General features: G+C 44.9%; 1 protein-coding gene across 4 annotated transcripts in view; it reads right to left on the bottom strand.

The window, feature by feature from the left end:
* LOC138642469 (MARVEL domain-containing protein 3-like) overlaps window positions 1-22,500 on the bottom strand; it is an 85,647-nt gene that overhangs the window by 62,320 nt on the left and 827 nt on the right. For 2 of the 4 annotated variants that reach the window (XM_069730643.1, XM_069730641.1), the window contains exon 2: window positions 18,655-18,685. The exons of the other annotated variants lie outside the window; for them this stretch is intronic. The gene's annotated coding sequence lies outside the window, so the exon portion shown is untranslated. The remainder of the gene's footprint in view (window positions 1-18,654; window positions 18,686-22,500) is intronic. 4 annotated transcript variants of the gene reach the window in all.

Here is a 22,500-nt window from a genome sequence, read left to right on the forward strand (position 1 = left end):
AACACAGGCTGGCCCAAACATTTAAAAAAGGCATTCCAAGTCCTCAGCTGAATCCTAGAGGTAATCTTCCTGCTTGTTGAGGGGGTAGAAATACCCTGGTCCGACCAAACCCTACTTTATAATTTTGACAGTCTCTCTTCAAGTTTCATGATGCAAGGTGGGGCATTTCCACTATTGTGTAAAAGTCAGGACCCTGAGATAGAAGAACTTTCCTGACAGGGATAACCCATGGATCTGAAATGCAGGGTTTCTTCTCTCCTAACATCGGTATGACATGTATATGCAATCCATCTGCCATTCGTTTATTTACAGCAGCTTTTACAAACAGTAATCCTCTGTCATTTCAAGCTAGTTTACTAACTAATAAAACAATCTTAGATATAGATAGATAGATGTCATTGATATATATAATCATTGCAGTGTGTGTAGCATACTCTACATGTATTTAGCTAATTACTAAATAAAGGAAAATGGTGTGGGTTTTTTCTTACCCAGCCGAAGGAAAGGCAACAGCTGGGGGCTGATGTTTATAGTCTGGGAAGGGGTAATAAACATGGAGCTTCCCAGGCTATTAATATCAGCTCACAGTTGTCTACCTAACCTTTAATGGTTATTAAGGGGTGACTAAAAAAAAAGACATTTAGTCCCCCTATAATTAATAAAATGCAAATGCTTGGCAGACAGCTGCAGGCTGTAATTAATAGCCTAGGAAGGGGCCATATATTGGTCCTCTCCCAGGGTAAGAACATCAGCCCTCAGCTCAAGAAACGACACATCCATTAGCCTCCGCTCTTCCCACTTGTCCTGGTGTGGTGGCAAGTGGGGTTATAGTATTGGGGTTGGTTAGCTTTGTAAAGTCAGCTAACATCACGCCCAGAGATTAGTAATGGAGAGGCTTCTATCAGACGCCCCCATTACTAATCCCATAGTCAAATGAAATAAAGACACACACAGAATAAAGTACTTTAATTGAAATAAAGACATAGACTCCTTTATTTCATATAAACACTCCCCTCCCTCTTTTATCCAGTTATTACTGTAAAGTAAAAAAAATAATGAAACAATATTTCTCACCTGTCTGCAGATAATCCCTATGTGATACTGTTCCACGAAGAACTCCAGCTCTGCTACATCCGGATGGTTTGTTGAGTGGTGGCATGCTACGACCACTCAGCAAGTCAGCCAGAACACACAGAAACGAACGTGATTACGCTCCTGCAGTGCCTTGCGCTGACATGAGTAAGGTCACCGGAGTTCATAGCCGATGAACCCTTGTCACCTTGCTGATGTCACCACTCCCATCGTGAAAATTTTCTTGTGCTTTAGCCGTATACTTTGGGTTATTGTCTTGTTGGAAGGTGTACCTCCGTCCCAGTCTCAAATCACTGACATACTGAAGCAGGTTTTGATGAAGAATATCCCTGTATTTTGCACCATCCATATTCACCTCGACTTGGACCATTCAACCTGTCCCTGCTGCCCAAAAATATCCACAGAAGATGATGCTGCCACCAGAAAGTTTCACTATGGGGATGGTGTTCTTAGGGTGATGATCTGTATTGGTTTGGCACCAGACATAGCATTAACCTTGCTGGCCAAAAAGTTCAAGTTTGGTCTCTCCTGTCCAAAGCACCTTCCTTCATATATTTGGGGAGTCTCACACGTTTTTTTGGCAAAAACAAAATGATCCTTACAATTTGTGTGTGTAGTAAAGCCTTTTTTTCTGCCCACTCTTCCATAAAGGACTCCACTATGGAGTGTATGGCTTATTGTGGTCATATGGATAGAAATTCTAGTATCTGCTTGGGAACTCTGCAGCTACTTCAGGGTTACCTCTAATCTCTGTGCTGCTTCTCTGATTAATGCAGTCCTTGACTGGACTGAGAGTTTTGGTGGACAGCCCTCGTCAGGTTTGTTGTGGTACTATGTTCTTAAGATGTGTATATACTGACAGACCATGTGACACTAACATTACACACAGGTGCAATTCCTTTCACTAAGCATGCGACTTATAAAAGTAGCTGCTTGCAACAGAAATTTTTAAGGGCTTCATACTAAAAGTGATGAATACATATGCACATGTCTTTTTTTGTTATTTGATCCCATAAATTTAATTTATGCCAATATTTTTCTCACTAGTAGTGATGAGCGAACACTAAAATCCTTACGTGCTCATTAATTGAAACAAGCAGGTCAGATGCTATGACGGGCTCAATAATGCAGCTGAGTTGTTATGCCTCTCCACAGGTAGAGCTTGGTCCCCAGGGCAGTTAGTGGTGTGGGTGGCAATGTTACTAGTGACAGGTAGAAGAGCAGAGTAGATGATGCCGGAAAGAAATGGAAGGACACAGCTTGTTGCAGTTCTCACGGTTTTACTCAGGCCGCCGTCACACATGCGAGTTTTACGGACGTAAGAGCGCAGAATCTACGTCCGTAAAACTCGCAAAAAATACGGCACAATTATTCTCTATGCCCCTGCTCCTATTTGCCGTATTTTACTGATCAGTATTATACGGCTTTCTACGGCCGTACAAAATCGCAGCATGCTGCGTTTGTCACCGTACTGCGCAAGAAATACGCCAATGAAAGTCTATGGAAGCGTGAAAAATACGGATTACACACGGACAAGCAGTGTGACTTGCGAGAAATACGCAGCGCTGTTAGAGAGAAAAGCCGGTAATTCAGTGCGGTGTACAGTAAAATCACACTGACAGCTTACAGTAGAATAGGTAGAATAAATGTGTACACATAGAATAGGTATATATATATATATATATATATATATATGTCAGTGAGACACATATATGTATATATATTAATATTTATTCCAGCGCTAGACAGCTTGAAAGCCGGTAATTCAATTACCGGCTTTTTCCTTCTCCTTCCTAAAACCCGACATGATTTGAGACATGGTTTACATACAGTAAACCATGTCTTCTCTCCATTTTTTTTGCAGATTCCACACTACTAATGTCAGTAGTGTGTATCTGCAAAATTTGGCCGTTCTAGCTCTTAAAATAAAGGGTTAAATGGCGGAAAAAATTGGCGTGGGCTCCCGCGCAATTTTCTCCGCCAGAGTAGTAAAGCCAGTGACTGAGGGCAGATATTAATAGCCTGGAGAGGGTCCACGGTTATTGGCCCCCCCCTGGCTAAAAATATCTGCCCCCAGCCACCCCAGAAAAGGCACATCTGGAAGATGCGCCTATTCTGGCACTTGGCCACTCTCTTCCCATTCCCGTGTAGCGGTGGGATATGGGGTAATGAAGGGTTAATGCCACCTTGCTATTGTAAGGTGACATTAAGCCTAATTAATAATGGAGAGGCGTCAATTATGACACCTATCCATTATTAATCCAATACTAGTAAAGGGTTAAATAAAACACAAACACATTTTTTAAAATTATTTTAATGAAATAAAAACAATGGTTGTTGCAGTATTTTATTCAACGCCCAATCCAGTCACTGAAGACCCTCGTTCTGTGAGTAAAAAAACATAATAAACCAACAATATACTTACCCTCCGCAGATCTGTAACGTCCAACGATGTAAATCCTTCTGAAGGGGTTAAAACATTTTGCAGCAAGGAGCTGTGCTAATGCAGGCTGCTCCTCGCTGCAAAACCCCAGGGAATGAGGCTAAAAATAGATCAATGATCTATATTTAGCTTTATTTGCGGTGAGGCGCCCTCTGCTGGCTGTTCATAGATCGTGGGAAATTACCTAGAAAGCTCCCTGGCTTTCTAGGTAATTTCCCACGATCTATGAACAGCCAGCAGAGGGCGCCTCACCGCAAATAAAGCTAAATATAGATCATTGATCTATTTTTAGCCTCATTCCCTGGGGTTTTGCAGCGAGGAGCAGCCTGCATTAGCACAGCTCCTTGCTGCAAAATGTTTTAACCCCTTCAGAAGGATTTACATCGTTGGACGTTACAGATCTGCGGAGGGTAAGTATATTGTTGGTTTATTATGTTTTTTTACTCACAGAACGAGGGTCTTCAGTGACTGGATTGGGCGTTGAATAAAATACTGCAACAACCATTGTTTTTATTTCATTAAAATAATTTTAAAAAATGTGTTTGTGTTTTATTTAACCCTTTACTAGTATTGGATTAATAATGGATAGGTGTCATAATTGACGCCTCTCCATTATTAATTAGGCTTAATGTCACCTTACAATAGCAAGGTGGCATTAACCCTTCATTACCCCATATCCCACCGCTACACGGGAATGGGAAGAGAGTGGCCAAGTGCCAGAATAGGCGCATCTTCCAGATGTGCCTTTTCTGGGGTGGCTGGGGGCAGATATTTTTAGCCAGGGGGGGGCCAATAACCGTGGACCCTCTCCAGGCTATTAATATCTGCCCTCAGTCACTGGCTTTACTACTCTGGCGGAGAAAATTGCGCGGGAGCCCACGCCAATTTTTTCCGCCATTTAACCCTTTATTTTAAGAGCTAGAACGGCCAAATTTTGCAGATACACACTACTGACATTAGTAGTGTGGAATCTGCAAAAAAAATGGAGAGAAGACATGGTTTACTGTATGTAAAACATGTCTCAAATCATGTCGGGTTTTAGGAAGGAGAAGGAAAAAGCCGGTAATTGAATTACCGGCTTTCAAGCTGTATAGCGCTGGAATAAATATTAATATATATACATATATGTGTCTCACTGACATATATATATATATATACCTATTCTATGTGTACACATTTATTCTACCTATTCTACTGTAAGCTGTCAGTGTGATTTTACTGTACACCGCACTGAATTACCGGCTTTTCTCTCTAATATATGTGTCTACTGACACATTATATATATATATATATATATATATATATATATATATATATATATATATATAGACAGTATATATATATTTTCTTTTCTTTTTGGGACACATGGATCACTTCTATAGCGGTATGTTGGTTTTGCTAGCCTGCGAGAAAACCACGCAGTACGGATGCCATACGGATTACATACGGAGGATGCCATGCGCAAAAAACGCTGACACACCCTGCCTACGGAGGAGCTACGGACCACTTTTTTCGGGACTTTTCAGCGTATTACGGCCGTAATATACGGACCGTATTGTTTTACGCTGTGTGTGACGCCGGCCTCACAGTTCAGGCTCCCCAGACGGGGTGCTGTGTCCTCCAGGTGTGAAGTCCAGATAACTCTCCGTCAAGTTGGTCACTTGTCCAGAACTCCTCTTTTATATATGCCTCTCCTGGCCATCTTTCTGTGCAGGCTATCTCCTCTCCTGCCCTGCGCTTGCCACGCAGTGTACCAAGCCGGTGAATGCGGGTCTTGTTGGGCGACGTACTCTGTCCCCTAGACCCTCCGTGTCCACCTTTTCGGCGAGTAGGTGCAAATGTGGCTGCTGCACCTACAGTCACAGCAGCCTCCGGATTGCTAGCTGTAGCCTGAAGTTTTCCCACCAGTTCAGGGGCCGGTTCCACCACTGCAGCTTGGTTCCGACACAGGTCAGCCTGGATACGGGTCCCACAGGTGGCTTCCGCACTACATTTCCAACTTATTTCCTCCACTATATATGAACAATATTAATGTCCTAAGGACTTAGCGTCTCAGTAATGTCTTCAGCAGATAATCGCTGATTTGAGGGCAATAATGACATCAGCAGTTAATGTCTTAAACACAGGTTGTAATGTAACAAAATAGTTAAAAAGCCAAGGCGGGTGTGGGGTGAATACTTTTGCAAGACACTGTATAGTGAAGACTCTAGATTCCATAGAAAGAAGGCCCTCAAACATATGGTACTGGACCAACAGCTCCTTGTTTTCTCTTCCACTTGCATAGTGGCTCTTATACTCAGGCTATGTGCACATGTTGCGGATTGGGATGCAGAATTTTCTGCACAAAATCCGCATCTCCTGGCAGAAAACGCAGGTGCAGATTTTACGCTTTTTTATGTGGATTTTGTGCTTTTTTGTTGCGGATTTGATGTGGATTTTGTGCGGATTTCATGCGTTTTTTACCACTGCGGATTTCTATAATGAAAGGGTGCAAAAACGCTGCAGATCCACAGAAAAGAAGTGACATGCTACTTCTTTTGATCCGCAGCGTTTTACATGCGGAGTTTTCCGCACCATTACCACAGCATTTTTTTCCTATTGATTTCCATTGTACTGTAAATCACTTTGCGGATCTGCAGTGTTTCTGCGTGGAAAAAACGCTAAATCCGCATCGCGTGCACATAGCCTAAGGGATCAATTTTCCAGCCTGGAGTAAAGGTCTCCCTGAACCTTCCTCCTGTGAGGAGGAGTCAGACACCTAAAATACTTTAGCATTCTAATCAGTCTCAGAAACATTCTTCCCCAATGAATCTGACAGGTAAACTAGTACTAGACCACGTTCTTGAGAAAGTACAGAGAAGAGCGCTTTTAAATTCCTCTATAGAATCACAAAATTCAGCTTTAACAATCTCCTTAAAATTCTGAAGGAGTGATAGTAATTAGGGTTGAGCGAAACGGGTCGAACATTTTCAAAAGTCGCCGACTTTTGGCGAAGTCGAGTTTCATGAAACCCGATCCGACCCCTGTGCGTGGTCGGCCATGCGGTACGCGACTTTCGCGCCAAAGTCGCGTTTCAATGACGCGAAAAGCGCCATTTCTCAGCCAATGAAGGTAAACGCAGAGTGTGGGCAGCGTGATGACATAGGTCCTGGTCCCCACCATCTTAGAGAAGGGCATTGCAGTGATTGGCTTGCTGTCTGCGGCGTCACAGGGGCTATAAAGGGGAGTTCCCGCCGACCGCCATGTTACTGCTGCTGATCTGAGCTTAGGGAGAGGTTGCTGCCGCTTCGTCAGAAGCAGGGATAGCGTTAGGCAGGGTCCATTAACCACAAAACCGCTTGTGCTGTAGCGATTTCCACTGCCCAACACCACCTTCGGTGTGCAGGGACAGTGGAAGCTCCTTTTTTTTTTTTTTTCCTCAGCGCTGTAGCTCATTGGGCTGCCCTAGAAGGCTCCCTGATAGCTGCATTGCTGTGTGTACGCCGCTGTGCAAACCAACTGCTTTTTTCAAAGCACAAATCCTCTTGTTCCTTCCTTTCTGCACAGCTATCTTGTTTGTTTGTCCACACTTTTTATTTAATTTGTGCATCAGTCCACTCCTTATTGCTGCCTGCCATACCTGGCTGAGATTACTGCAGGGAGATAGTAATTGAAGGACAGTTCCTTTTTTTTTTTTGTGGGAGATTAAGATTGACATTTCTGCTAGAGTGCCATCTCTGTCTGTGTCATCTCTCACTCAGTGGGCCATAGAAAGCCTATTTATTTTTTTGCTTGATTTGGGTTCCAAAATCTACCAGAAAAAATCACAACATCAATCAGTGGGAGAAAAATATTGGCCTCAGGGCTTGTGTGCCACTCCTTACTCCTGTGTGTGCCATCTCTCACTCAGTGGGCCATAGAAAGCCTATTAATTTTTTTGCTTGATTTGGGTTCTAAATTCTACCTGAAAAAATCAATAAATCAATCAGTGGGAGATTAATATTGGCCTTTGGGCTTGTGTGCCAGTCCTAAGCGTGCCATCTCTCTCTCTATCAGATAGTGGGCCATAGAAAGCCTATTTTTTTATTATTTTATTGGGTTTATAAATTTTCCCTGGAAAAAAAAAAAAGTGGGAGATTAATATTGGCCTCTGGGCTTGTGTGCCAGTCCTGAGCGTGCCATCTCTCTCACAAATAGTGGGCCATAGAAAGCCTATTTATTTTTTTGGTTGATTTGGGTTCATAATTCTACCTGAAAAAATCAATCAATCAATCAGTGGGAGATTAATATTGGCCTTTGGGCTTGTGTGCCAGTCCTAAGCGTGCCATCTCTCTCTCTCAGATAGTGGGCCATAGAAAGCCTATTTATTATTATTTTTTTTATTGGGTTTATAAATTTTCCCTGGAAAAAAAAAATGGGAGATTAATATTGGCCTCTGGGCTTGTGTGCCAGTCCTGAGCGTGCCATCTCTCTCACAAATAGTGGGCCATAGAAAGCCTATTTATTTTTTTGGTTGATTTGGGTTCATAATTCTACCTGAAAAAATCAATCAATCAATCAGAGGGAGAAAAATATTGGCCTCAGGGCTTGTGTGCCACTCCTTACTCCTGTGTGTGCCATCTCTCACTCAGTGGGCCATAGAAAGCCTATTAATTTTTTTGCTTGATTTGGGTTCTAAATTCTACCTGAAAAAATCATTAAATCAATCAGTGGGAGATTAATATTGGCCTTTGGGCTTGTGTGCCAGTCCTAAGCGTGCCATCTCTCTCTCTCTCAGATAGTGGGCCATAGAAAGCCTATTTTTTTATTATTTTATTGGGTTTATAAATTTTCCCTGGAAAAAAAAAAAAGTGGGAGATTAATATTGGCCTCTGGGCTTGTGTGCCAGTCCAGAGCGTGCCATCTCTCTCACAAATAGTGGGCCATAGAAAGCCTATTTATTTTTTTGGTTGATTTGGGTTCATAATTCTACCTGAAAAAATCAATCAATCAATCAATCAGTGGGAGATTAATATTGGCCTTTGGGCTTGTGTGCCAGTCCTAAGCGTGCCATCTCTCTCTCTCAGATAGTGGGCCATAGAAAGCCTATTTATTATTATTTTTTTATTGGGTTTATAAATTTTCCCTGGAAAAAAAAAAAAATGGGAGATTAATATTGGCCTCTGGGCTTGTGTGCCAGTCCTGAGCGTGCCATCTCTCTCACAAATAGTGGGCCATAGAAAGCCTATTAATTTTTTTGCTTGATTTGGGTTCCAAAATCTACCAAAAAAAATCACTAAATCAATCAGTGGGAGATTAATATTGGCCTCTGAGCTTGTGTGCCACTCCTGACTCCTGTGAGTGTCATCTGTCACTCAGTGGGCCCTAGAAAGCCTATTTTTTGTTTTATTTGTTTTCTAAATTCTCCCTGAAAAAATCATTTTATTTTCTTTGGTTTCTAAATTATTCCTGAAAAAAATCATTTTTTTTGTATTTTTTTTTCTCTAAAGTCTCCCTGAAAAAAAAAAAAAAAAAAAATCTGTGGGAGATTCATATTGCCCCTTCTGCTTTTGTGCCAGTCTTGACTCCTGGGTGTGCCATCTCTCTCTCTCTCCCCAATTGTGGGCCATAGAAAGCCTATTAATTTTTTTGCTTGATTTGGGTTCCAAAATCTACCAAAAAAAATAACAATCAATCAGTGGGAGATTAATATTGGCCTCTGGGCTTGTGTGCCACTCCTGACTCCTGTGTGCGTCATCTGTCACTCAGTGGGCCCTAGAAAGCCTATTTTTTGTTTTATTTGTTTTCTAAATTCTCCCTGAAACAATCATTTTATTTTCTTTGGTTTCTAAATTATTCCTGAAAAAAAATCATTTTTTTTGTATTTTTTTTTCTCTCAAGTCTCCCTGAAAAAAAAAAAAAAAAAAAAATCCGTGGGAGATTCATATTGCCCCTTCTGCTTGTGTGCCAGTCTTGACTCCTGGGTGTGCCATCTCTCTCTCTCTCCCCAATTGTGGGCCATAGAAAGCCTATTAATTTTTTTGCTTGATTTGGGTTCCAAAATCTACCAAAAAAAATAACTAAATCAATCGGTGGGAGATTAATATTGGCCTCTGGGCTTGTGTGCCACTCCTGACACCTGTGTGCGTCCTCTCTCACTCAGTGGGCCCTACAAAGCCTTTTTTTTTTTTTTTCCTAAATTCTCCCTGAAACAATCATTTCATTTTATTTGTTTTATAAATTCTTCTGTAAAAAATAAATTTTTTTTAATTTTTTTTTTTTCTGAAGTCCCCCTTTTAAAAAAAGCAAACACAAATCAGTGGGAGATAAATATTTACATTTGCGCTTCAGTGACAGTCCTGCGTGTGTGCCATCTCAGAGTGTGTAACATTGTGGCTGATTTTCGTTGTGGTCTCACCCACCTGTAAAGGGGTAGCTAAATCATACTGAAGTTATAGCTCACCGTGTAAGTTGTGTGACAGCAACAAATACCGTTCGTTTGGTAACGTTTTTAAAACAATGAGGAAGTCTGGTGGAAGAGGTCGTGGCCGGGGGCGTTCATTGTCAGCTGGTAATGAGGGTAGTGGTAGTGGTGGAGCATCAGGTGGTCGTGGGAAAAAAAATATTGCACCTAAGTCTGGAGCTGTGGAGCCAGGTTCGTCGTCTGGCTACACAAGGCCTCGAACCCTCCCTTTTCTGGGAGTAGGAAAACCGCTTTTAAAGCCGGAGCATCAAGAGCAAGTTTTGGCTTATCTTGCTGACTCAGCCTCTAGCTCTTTTGCCTCCTCTCGTGAAACTGGTAAAAGTAAAAGCAGCGCGTCGTTAGTGGATGTTCACGGTCAGGGACAAGTCGCTTCCTTGTCCTCTTCAGCAAAAACAACAACAGAGAAGAATGCAGCAGGCGACACAACGGGTTACTCCATGGAGCTCTTTACACATACCGTCCCTGGCTTAGAAAGTGAAGCAGTTAACAGTCCATGCCCATTACATGTTGAATCTGACATGGAGTGCACTGATGCACAGCCACAGCCAGACTACTATGCTGGTCCTTTGACTCAGACCACAACATTGCCCTCGCAGGGTGCTGATCAAGAATCAGACCCTGATGAGACTATGTTGCCCCATCACGAACGCTATACCACCGACCGACACGGTGACACAGACGAAGTTGCACACGAGCTACAAGAAGAGGTAATAGATGACCCAGTTCTTGACCCCGATTGGCAGCCATTGGGGGAACAGGGTGCAGGCGGCAGCAGTTCTGAAGCGGAGGAGGAGGGGCCGCAGCAGGCATCAACATCGCAACAGGTTCCATCTGCCGGGCCCGTATCTTGGCCAAAACGCGTGGTAAAGTCAAAACCTGTTGGAGGACAGCGTGGCCATCCGGTTAAAGCTCAGTCTGCAATGCCTGAAAAGGTATCCGATGCTAGAAAGAGTGCAGTCTGGCATTTTTTTAAACAACATCCAATTGATCAGCACAAAGTAATCTGTCAAAAATGTTCAACTACCTTAAGCAGAGGGCAGAATCTGAAAAGTCTCAATACAAGTTGCATGCATAGACATTTAACCACCATGCATTTGCAAGCTTGGACTAACTACCAAACGTCCCTTAAGGTTGTAGCACCCTCGGCCAATGAAGCTACTCATCAACGCAACATCCCTTCCGGCAGTGTAGGGCCACCATTTTCTGCACCACCTGCAGTATCTGTGCAGGTTTCTTTGCCAGGCCAAAGCAGTCAGGGTCAGGGAATCTCCAGTTTCGTAGTAGGAAACACTGCATCTAGGGCACCGGCGGCAACAATACCATCTCCCACCGTCTCTCAGTCTGCCATGTCCACCGGCACCCCCGCTAGTTCCACGATCTCCAGCTCTCCAGTCCAGCTCACCCTACATGAGACTATGGTTAGAAAAAGGAAGTACTTAGCCTCGCATCCGCGTACACAGGGTTTGAACGCCCACATAGCTAGACTAATCTCGTTAGAGATGATGCCCTACCGGTTAGTTGAAAGCGAAGCTTTCAAAGACCTGATGGACTACGCTGTACCACGCTACGAGCTACCCAGTCGACACTTTTTTTCCAGAAAAGCCATCCCAGCCCTCCACCAGCATGTTAAAGAGCGCATCGTCCATGCACTCAGGCAATCTGTGAGCACATAGGAGCACCTGACAACAGATGCATGGACCAGTAGGCATGGCCAGGGACGTTACGTGTCCATCACGGCACACTGGGTAAATGTGGTGGATTCAGGGTCCACAGGGGACAGCAAGTTTGGGACAGTTCTGCCTAGCCCACGGTCTAGGAAACAGTTGGCTGTAGCCGTTCGCACCCCCTCCTCCTCCTCCTCGTCCTCCTGCAGAAGCGAGAGCTCGTCCACAGACCGCAGTCGCACAACCACTCCATCCGCAGCTGCCACTGTTGCACACCAGGTCTCCCATTATGGGGCAGCTACTGGCAAACGTCAGCAGGCTGTATTGGCTATGAAGTGTTTGGGCGACAACAGACACACCGCGGAAGTTCTGTCCGAGTTCTTGCAGCAAGAAACGCAGTTGTGGCTGGGCACTGTAGATCTTGAGGCAGGCAAGGTAGTGAGTGATAACGGAAGGAATTTCATGGCTGCCATCTCCCTTTCCCAACTGAAACACATTCCTTGCCTGGCTCACACCTTAAACCTGGTGGTGCAGTGCTTCCTGAAAAGTTATCCGGGGTTATCCGACCTGCTCCTCAAAGTGCGTGCACTTTGCGCACATATCCGCCGTTCGCCTGTACACTCCAGCCGTATGCAGACCTATCAGCGTTCTTTGAACCTTCCCCAGCATCGCCTAATCATAGACGTTGTTACAAGGTGGAACTCAACACTGCACATGCTTCAGAGACTGTGCGAACAGAGGCGGGCTGTTATGTTTTTGTGGGAGGATACACATACACGGGCAGGCAGTAGGATGGCAGACATGGAGTTGTCAGGTGTGCAGTGGTCGAAGATTCAAGACGTGTCAAGTCCTTCTGTGTTTTGAGGAATGCACACGGCTGGTTAGTGCAGACAACGCCATAATAAGCATGAGCATCCCCCTAATGTGTCTGCTGATGCAAAGTTTGACGCACATAAAGGATCAGGCGTCTGCACCAGAGGAATATGAAAGCCTTGATGACAGTCAGCCATTGTCTGGTCAGGGCAGTGTACAGGACGAGGTAGCGGGCGAAGAGGAGGTGGAGGATGAGGAGGATGATGGGGATGAGTATATTTTTAATGAGGAAGCTTTCCCGGGGTCATTGGAAATTGGTGGCGTGGCAAGGGCGGGTTCTGGTTTTTTGAGGGACACAAGTGACGTAGATTTGCCTGCAACTGCCCGTCAACCAAGCACAACCGCAGATTTGACAACTGGAACTTTGGCCCACATGGCGGATTATGCCTTGCGTATCCTCAAAAGGGACACACGCATTACAAAAATGATGAACGATGACGATTACTGGTTGGCCTGCCTCCTTGATCCTCGCTATAAAGGCAAATTGCAAAATATTATGCCACATGAGAACTTGGAACTAATATTAGCAACAAAACAATCAACTCTTGTTGACCGTTTGCTTCTGGCATTCCCTGCACACAGCGCCCGTGATCGTTCTCACACGAGCTCCAGGGACCAGCAGACCAGAGGTGTTAGAGGGGCAGAAATCAGAAGTGGCGTTGGCCAGAGGGGTTTTCTGACCAGGTTGTGGAGTGATTTTGCTATGACCGCAGACAGGACAGGTACTGCAGCATCAATTCAAAGTGACAGGAGACAACATTTGTCCAGTATGGTTACAAACTATTTTTCATCCCTTATCGACGTTCTCCCTCAACCGTCATTCCCATCTGATTACTGGGCATCCAAATTAGACACCTGGCCAGAATTGGCAGAATATGCATTGCAGGAGCTTGCTTGCCCGGCAGCTAGTGTCCTATCATAAAGAGTATTCAGTGCTGCAGGTTCAATACTAACTGAAAAAAGGACTCGTCTGGCTACCCAAAATGTAGATGATCTAACCTTCATTAAAATGAACCACAACTGGATTTCGAAATCTTTTGCCCCACCTTGCCCGGCTGACACCTAACTTTCCTATGAAAAGGTCTTGCCTGTGGACTCTTCTGAATGACTTTTCCAATCTCGTAATTTTCTGCACCTGATTGTCCAGCATACGACATGTTTACTCCTAACAAAATGGCCAAACTCCCCACACGGGGCCGTGGTATCGCCACTTTGCGCCAGCACCCGTGAGAGTGCTGTTTGTCTGAAGAGGTGGGTGTGCCCGCTTTTGGTCGACGGCACTGCCACTGGGTCCCTCATAGTACAATAAAGTGTCTCTGGCGGTGGTGGTGCGCACCCAACGTCAGACACACCATTGTAATATGAGGGGCCCTGGGCCTGTACCGCCGGCCACAAGACAGTTCCCCCCCCCCAGCTCAAACAGTGCTCTACCACTAGCAAAATTATCTCTCACAGCTTCACCAATGTTTAGTCTATGCGCTGACATCCTTCAATGCCTGGCACTGACAATACCATTGTTTTGACATTTTTGTTATGTTAGGCCTTCGAAGCCTGTCTGCGGTCCGTTCTTTCTACAACTACTACACTGACCAGGCCACTGCTGGCCGTGTTCCCCTGGAACCAATTTAAACTTGCCTACAGCCAGCCCAATTTTGTTATGTTAGGCCTTCTTAGCCTGTCTGCCGTCACTCCTTCCACTAGACTTCCACTGACCAGACCACTGTTGCCCGTGTACCCCTGGAACCAATTTTAAATTGCCAACAGCCAAATGTTATTATGTTAGGCCTTTGATGCCTGTCTGCCGTCACTCCTTCCACTAGACTTCCACTGACCAGACCACTGTTGCCCGTGTACCCCTGGAACCAATTTTAAATTGCCAACAGCCCAATGTTATGATGTTAGGCCTTTGATGCCTGTCTGCCGTCACTCCTTCCACTAGGCCTCCACTGACCTGTCTACTGCTGCCCGTGTTCCCATGGAACCAATTGTAAATTGCCTACAGCCAGCCCATTTTATTACGTTAGGCCTTCGAAGCCTGTCTGCGGTCCCTCCTTCCACTAGGCCTCCACTTACCTGTCTACTGCTGCCCGTGTTCCCCTGGAACCAATTTTAAATTGCCTACAGGCAGCCCAATTTATTATATTAGGCCTTCGAAGCCTGTCTGCGGTCCCTCCTTCCACTAGGCCTCCACTTACCTGTCTACTGCTGCCCGTGTTCCCCTGGAACCAATTTTAAATTGCCTACAGCCAGCCCATTTTATTATGTTAGGCCTTCGAAGCCTGTCTGCGGTCCCTCCTTCCACTAGGCCTCCACTGACCTGTCTACTGCTGCCCGTGTTCCCCTGGAACCAATTTTAAATTGCCTACAGCCAGCCCATTTTATTATGTTAGGCCTTCGAAGCCTGTCTGCGGTCCCTCCTTCCACTAGGCCTCCACTTACCTGTCTACTGCTGCCCGTGTTCCCCTGGAACCAATTTTAAATTGCCTACAGGCAGCCCAATTTATTATGTTAGGGCTTCGAAGCCTGTCTGCGGTCCCTCCTTCCACTAGGCCTCCACTGACCTGTCTACTGCTGCCCGTGTTCCCCTGGAACCAATTTTAAACTGCCTACAGGCAGCCCAATTTATTATGTTAGGGCTTCGAAGCCTGTCTGCGGTCCCTCCTTCCACTAGGCCTCCACTGACCTGTCTACTGCTGCCCGTGTACCCCTTGAACCAACATCATAAAAAAAAAAAAAAAGTATTTTGCTTATAAAAAAGAAAATACTGGCGAGATATCAAATGCAGACATTTTAACATTAAAAACAAACACACAACTAAAATCTGGTACAGTACTAAAAATGGCCACCAGCTACAATTACTTTATCCTGCAAGTATTTAACTGAAAGGTTTTTTAAATTGAAAACACAGATATGGCATCCACCGAGTGTTGTCCTGTCGCGTCTTCTTTATATTATTGCCGAGAAGATGCAAAACAATGAAAATAATAAAATCATTAATTACCAAAATAATAGAGAAAGTCAACACCACATTGCAAATAAACATTCATTCCAAATAAAGAAGCAGGGCGCGTCCGAGGGTGAGTATATACCTAATAAGAATATAATCACCCTCGGACGCGCAATGCTTATTTCCAACAGCCTTCCTTCCTAAGAATCAGCCCTTCCGTGGTGTAGAGAGACGTTGTGTTACACTTCAAGGTGTTCCCCAGGTTGTCTTTCCTGAGCTTCGATCTTCCGGCTCTCGTTTAGTAGTTCTTGGAAACTACACTACATTAGGCCTTCAAATTGGGTATGGGGTGTAGAGAGAGGGTGTGTTACACTCCAAGGTGTTCCCCAGGTTGCTTTTCCTGAGCTTCGATCTTCCGGCTCTCGTTTAGTAGTTGTTGGAAACTACGCTGCATTAGGCCTTCAAATTGGGTATGGGGTGTAGAGAGAGGGTGTGTTACACTCCAAGGTGTTCCCCAGGTTGCCTTTCCTGAGCTTCGATCTTCCGGCTCTCGTTTAGTAGTTCTTGGAAACTACACTGCATTAGGCCTTCAAATTGGGTATGGGGTGTAGAGAGAGGGTGTGTTACACTCCAAGGTGTTCCCCAGGTTGCCTTTCCTGAGCTTCGATCTTCATGCTCTCGTTTAGTAGTTGTCGGAAACTACGCTGCATTAGGCCTACAAATTGGGTATGGGGTGTAGAGAGAGGGTTTGTTACACTCCAAGGTGTTCCCCAGGTTGCTTTTCCTGAGCTTCGATCTTCCAGCTCTCGTTTAGTAGTTGTTGGAAACTACGCTGCATTAGGCCTTCAAATTGGGTATGGGGTGTAGAGAGAGGGTGTGTTACACTCCAAGGTGTTCCCCAGGTTGCCTTTCCTGAGCTTCGATCTTCCGGCTCTCGTTTAGTAGTTCTTGGAAACTACACTGCATTAGGCCTTCAAATTGGGTATGGGGTGTAGAGAGAGGGTGTGTTACACTCCAAGGTGTTCCCCAGGTTGCCTTTCCTGAGCTTCGATCTTCCGGCTCTCGTTTAGTAGTTCTTGGAAACTACACTGCATTAGGCCTACAAATTGGGTATGGGGTGGAGAGAGATGGTGTGTTACACTCCAAGGTGTTCCCCAGGTTTCCTTGCCATTGCTTCGGTCTTCCGACTCTCGTTTAGTAGTTGTAGAAAAGTACACTGCATTAGGCCTACAAAATGGGTATGGGGTGGAGAGAGATGGTGTGTTACACTCCAAGGTGTTCCCCAGGTTGCCTTTCCTGAGCTTCTATCTTCAGGCTCTCATTAAATTGTGGTTAAATGGAACAACTGCATTTGGCGTACTAGTTGGTTTGGGGCCTACTATCGGTGTCTGCCACTCCTTGCTGTTCTCCTGGTTTCCTGTCCTGAAATTCCATTTTCAGGCTCTCGTTAAGTAGTTGTTAATGTTAGACTGCATTTGGCCTACTAGTTGGGTTGGGGCCTACTATCGGTGTCTGCCACTCCTTGCTGTTCTCCTCCACTGAACAAAGCTGTGCCGCCTGTTTACTACGGTTGCCAATTTTGAACTGCATTTCGACTACTTACTGATTTGGCCCTACTCTCTGTGTCAGCCTCTCATTCCAGTTGTCCTCCACTGCAATGCCCCCTGGTTATTCCTGTGTTACCAATTTTGAACTGCATTTAGCCCACTTTATTCTTTGGGCCTATATCTGTGTTTCCACTTCATCGTGCCCATTGCCCAGCCAGTGATAGATGAGTCTGCTGGTACATTGACCCATAACGCAACATTCCCCGTGCATGCTACACAACAACATTGTGACCCTGCTGAAAGTCAGGTTGCTCTTCCCGCATACCATACCACCTTACACGGGGACAAAGAGGAAGGTGCAGATGAAAGTGCAGGTTCCTTCATCAGGTGGGGGGAGGAATACTAGTTGGCGACGTCACTGGCACAGGGCCTCTCATAGTACGCAAAAGTGTTGCTGCCGGTGGGAGGCGCCCCCGCCGTGCAAACACACCGCTGTACTTTGAGGGGCCCTGTGCCAGTGCCAATGCCAACAAGTGGGCCCCCCCTGCTTGCTCAGGATCACAGCACTTGCAAAGTTGAAATACTTACCTCTCCCTGCTCCACTGCCGTGACGTGGTCCAGATTTCCTGGGCCCACTAATTACTTGAACCAGCCCTACCCCACACAACTTTAGCCAAATGACCCCCAATTTCAAATGCCTTCCAATTATTATAAGGTAAATTACGCTTGACAAGCTTCATTAAGAAGAATGGATGGTTTTGACATTAAAATGGGCACTCTAGGTGTTTTCCTGGCCCCCACTCACTGCCGACTATGCTGCCCCATTGACTTGCATTGGGTTTCGTGTTTCGGTCGATCCCGACTTTTCGCCATAATCGGCCGATTTCACTCGACCCGACTTTTGAGATAGTCGGGTTTTGCGAAACCCGGCTCGACTCTAAAAAGGTCAAGGTCGCTCAACTCTAATAGTAATCTTTGTGGAATGACCTTACCCACACACATCAGACATAAAGGTTTGGTGTAGGAGTTAGGTAGCTTCTTCCTGCCCACTGCACATTCCTTATATTTAGATTTGTGAGTGGTATTCCTCAGGGTAACCTTATTACTCAAGCTGCAGTCATAGCTGTCTGTATTTTCAGTGTTAAGAATTCTCTCTGTCATTGTGCTTGGTTATAGGAGAGAAGGAACACTTCATTACAAAACAACAAATGTGAGCTGGCTGGTTTCTCTCTAAGGCTATGTGCACACATTGCGGATTTTGATGCGGATCGGCAGCGTTTTCTGGACGAGCAGAATTGCATCAAATCCGCAGCATACTGCACAAACAATGTTAGTCAATGTGAAATTGAGAATTGTTGTGCACATGCTGCAGAAAAAAAAGTGCGGATTTGCGGCATTTTATTTTCTGCAGCATGTCAATGCTTTTTGCGGATCTGAAGCGTTTCTGCACCCATTGACTTTCATTGTGTCAGGCCAATCCGCCGCAACTACTAGTCCCATCTGACTATGCCTGCTGCAGTGACAGCTAGCCGGATGATGGGACAGTAGTAGTTCCATCATCCGGTTACTGTGTTCAAGTGTTAAAAAAAAAGAAAACACATACAGTAGACACATATAGACATACAGAAAATACAGTACATACTCACCATACAGCTAGTCACTGAAGCCCTTGATCACCTGTAAAAAAATAATAAAAGTAATAAAACAGCAGTATACTCCCTGATCCCATGTAATCCATTTAATAACTAGTGTCCCACATCGGCAGATGTGACCGCTCTCCAGGGGCTCTGGTGATACAATGACAGCAGGTATCCTGCCACATTGTATGACTCCACCGCTGTGAGTCCATAGTTCATACTGTCAATTGCGGCACTGCTGCATGGGAAAATTTTCGCGCATCAGTGCCAGTAAAGTGAGAGCCCATTGAACCTGTCAGTGTGTCAATGGAAGCCTATAGAGCAATTCAAAGGTGGCATCAACCCCCAACTATTACCCCATATGCCACTGCTACAGGGCAGTGGGAAGAGGGAGGCTAAGTGCTGGAATTGGCACATCTTAGAGATGCACCATTTCTGGGACGGCTGGTGTTTGTAGCTGGGGGGGCAAATATCCATGGCCCCTTCCTAGGCTATGAATAGCAGCCCGCAGCTGTCTGCATAGCCTTTTCTGGCTATTAATTATAGTGGCACCCCACGTTGTTATTTTTGGGGCCCCCCCTATTTTAATAGACAGTAAATGCTACATATATAGCTGTGAACTGATACTCATAGCCTGGGAAGACCCCTCGGTATTAACCCCCTCCTAGGCTATAAACATCGGCCTCCAGTCGCTGGTTTTCCCTATCTGGCACAGAAAATTGCGTGGGAGCCCATGCCATTTTTAAAAAAAAAATTAAACAGTTATTGCGTTTAAGGCCGGGGTCACACTTGCGAGAAAGTCGCACGAGTCTCGCACCTCAATACCCGACACTGACGCCGGCACTCGGACCGCAGTGTGCGGCTGCATGTATTTCTATGCAGCTGAACGCTCCTGTCCCGAGTGCCAGGTATTGAAGTGCGAGACTCGTGCGACTTTCTTGCAAGTGTGACCCCGACATGAAGCAGTGTGTGTATGTATGTGCGTGTGTGTGTGTGTGTGTCTTTGTTTAACTCTTTATGTACCATTTTGTTATGTTTATTACTAAACATCGGGCTTGGTATTATCTATTTATCTATCTATCATCTACCTATCATCTATGGATTTATCTATCTATAGATCTGTCCACCTATCTTTCTGTGTGTGTGTAAACATTATTCTTCAATGGAGTATTTAAATGAAGATGTTGGACAATTAATGACATCACAGTACTTTTTTTGTTAAATAATAGATCTTTAGTTAGCTTACAAAAATGCACACAAAAAAGCATGAAAATCTGCATAAAAAGCACATCAAATACACGTGGATTTTCACCTAAGTTTTCTGCCAAGATATGCAGAATCTGCTCAGAAAATTCCACAGGCAAATCAGCAACGTGTGCACATACCCTAAAGGGTCAGAACAGAATGATTGTTCAAATTAAGTCCCGCTGCTTGGTGCTTCATGGTGGGGCCAATCATATACACACCTTCCCACCTGCTTGTTGAGCCTCCATCTCCACCCCCTTCTTATTTTATTGACAACTTTAGCTTCATATAGAGCAAAACAAGAGTAGAAATAAATGGAAAATAAGCAGGTGGTAAGGTGTATATTTGAGCAGGTACTGTGTGTCTTTGAATAGTCGTTCTGTGCTGACAGCGTTCCTTTAAATAAGCCGGACTTGTACCTCCTGACTCCTTCTCTCATCAACATTTCTGCTTTAAAGGGGTTGTCTACTACTAGGACAACCCCTTCTTGATTGAAATGTTTGGCCCGATAAAATAAAAAACCTACACTCACCTCCCGTGCCAGCACTCGCGGTTTTGGGGCTCTCTTGCGGTTGTTGTGACATGTGACCCTGGCACCCAATCAGCACCAGCGTCACTGTTCACAGCTTTGGACAAATCAAACATGAAGAGGAAGTCCAGACTGCAGTTGCTCTCTTCACCTTCATGTTCAATTCGACTGGAGTCGGGAGCAGTGACGCCAGCGCTGATTGAGCGAGTATGGAAGGTGAGTGTAAGCTGACATATTTTATCAGGGCCAAGCGTCGGGTATGAGAATAGGTTGTCCAAGTAGTGGCCAACTTCTTTAAGGCTGACAGTCCGAAGAAAAGACAGCACACTGTCCAATAGGAACCCTCACTGAGTATCAAGGACAACCTCATCACATAAGCAGCCTCACCTTCCATCCACAAGTGGTACAACTAACCCCAAGCCAGGATACCACTTCTACAAAGAAGGAGAGGAAGAGGAGAATCATCCACCGCAGTCTGTATGACAGCTGCAGGGCAAGAAGAGCCCACTAGAGCCAGACAGGAATCCAACTTTCAGGATGAAAAAAGAAAATGAGCAGCCAAACTTTCAACAGCTATTAGGGGACCATCCTCAACCCATTAAAGATGTGGAGGGGATAGAGGTCTTGTAGCAACAATACATTTGCCCTACCTCTGTTCTTAGACATGAAATAGTAGCTGGGGCATTAACCCTTTAAAGGGTTCCTGGAGAAAATTAGTTCCTGCTTCCTATCTGAATAAGGAAGTCTCTCTAGTTGGGGCTCTCATGGGTATAAGGGAAATACCGTAATTATTTTTCAGTTATTATTGATTTTGACTTGTCAAATAAAAAACAGACAGTAGATTGTGATTGGTCCATTTTAAGGGTATATTTACATGTACAAGTAGAGGTGTGGAAGAAGGCAGAAAAACTACTGCCTTGAAAAAGTTTCAACAACTGTTCCTATGGAGAACTGTGTATATAAGGCCAGTCTCACACGTCCAGATAATTCCGGTACCGGAAAAATCGGTACCGGAATTATCCGTGTCCGTGTGCTCACGTTGAACATCAGTGTGGCACACGTGCGGCAGCCGTGTGCCACCCGTGTGCTGACTGAGGACCACACGGACCATGCAGGAGACAGCGCTAGAGATAAGCGCTGTCCCCTGCGTGCGGTGCTGAACCCGGTATTCATCCCTTTTCTCCAGCAGCGTTTGCTGGAAAGAAGGAATGAATAAGCCGCATAAGGTGGAGCCGCACATTCATCACTGTAATGTGCGGCACCACGTGACCGCTCATACAGGACAAGCAGCGACGCTGAGAGGATGCAAGCGCCGAGGGAGCTGGGTAAGTATTTTAATGCCAGCGTGTGGGTGCACAGGGGGTGGGAGGGGGCAAATTACCGGCAACTTTATTTAAAAAAAAAAAAAAAAAAAAAAGATTATTCATTCCTTCTTTCCAGCAAACGCTGCTGGAGAGAAGAAATGAATGGGACTTCAGCACCACACGCGGGAGGGACAACGCTTACAGTAGCGCTGTCTCCTGCACGGCACACGGACAACATCCGTGTGCGGTACATGTTTGACTTTAATGGGTCCGTGTGATCCGTGCGCTCCCACAAACACTGACATGTCTCCGTTTTTTCCAAACGGACACACGGTCCGTGAAAACACGCTGACATGTGCAGAGACATATTGATTTTAATGTGTCTACGTGAGTCAGTGTCTCCGGTACGTGAGGAAACTGTCACCTCACGTACCGGAGCCACTGACGTGTGAAACCGGCCTAATACAGCAAGTAAAATACAAAATTACAATTATTCCTTGTGTTTTATTTAAAGTAAATAAGGAAAACCTCAACAAAACTGCAACTAATAAAACTTAATTTTAATTAGCACTGCTTGAATGGGATTTCCTAAACTTCTATTTGCAGCAGTCTACCCCTAATATGTGATTACACAGTGGTAAAAGCTCACATTTTACAATATGGTGCACCCCAAATCTACACTAGAAGGTGACTTTTATCATAAGCTGTATTCATTTTTGGATCAAAGAAGCAATGGTTTCCGAATAGCGTCTACATAAAAATAATAGAGATGTGTAA

This window comes from Ranitomeya imitator, chromosome 6, assembly GCF_032444005.1.
Source record: "Ranitomeya imitator isolate aRanImi1 chromosome 6, aRanImi1.pri, whole genome shotgun sequence".
Lineage (NCBI taxonomy): Eukaryota > Metazoa > Chordata > Amphibia > Anura > Dendrobatidae > Ranitomeya > Ranitomeya imitator.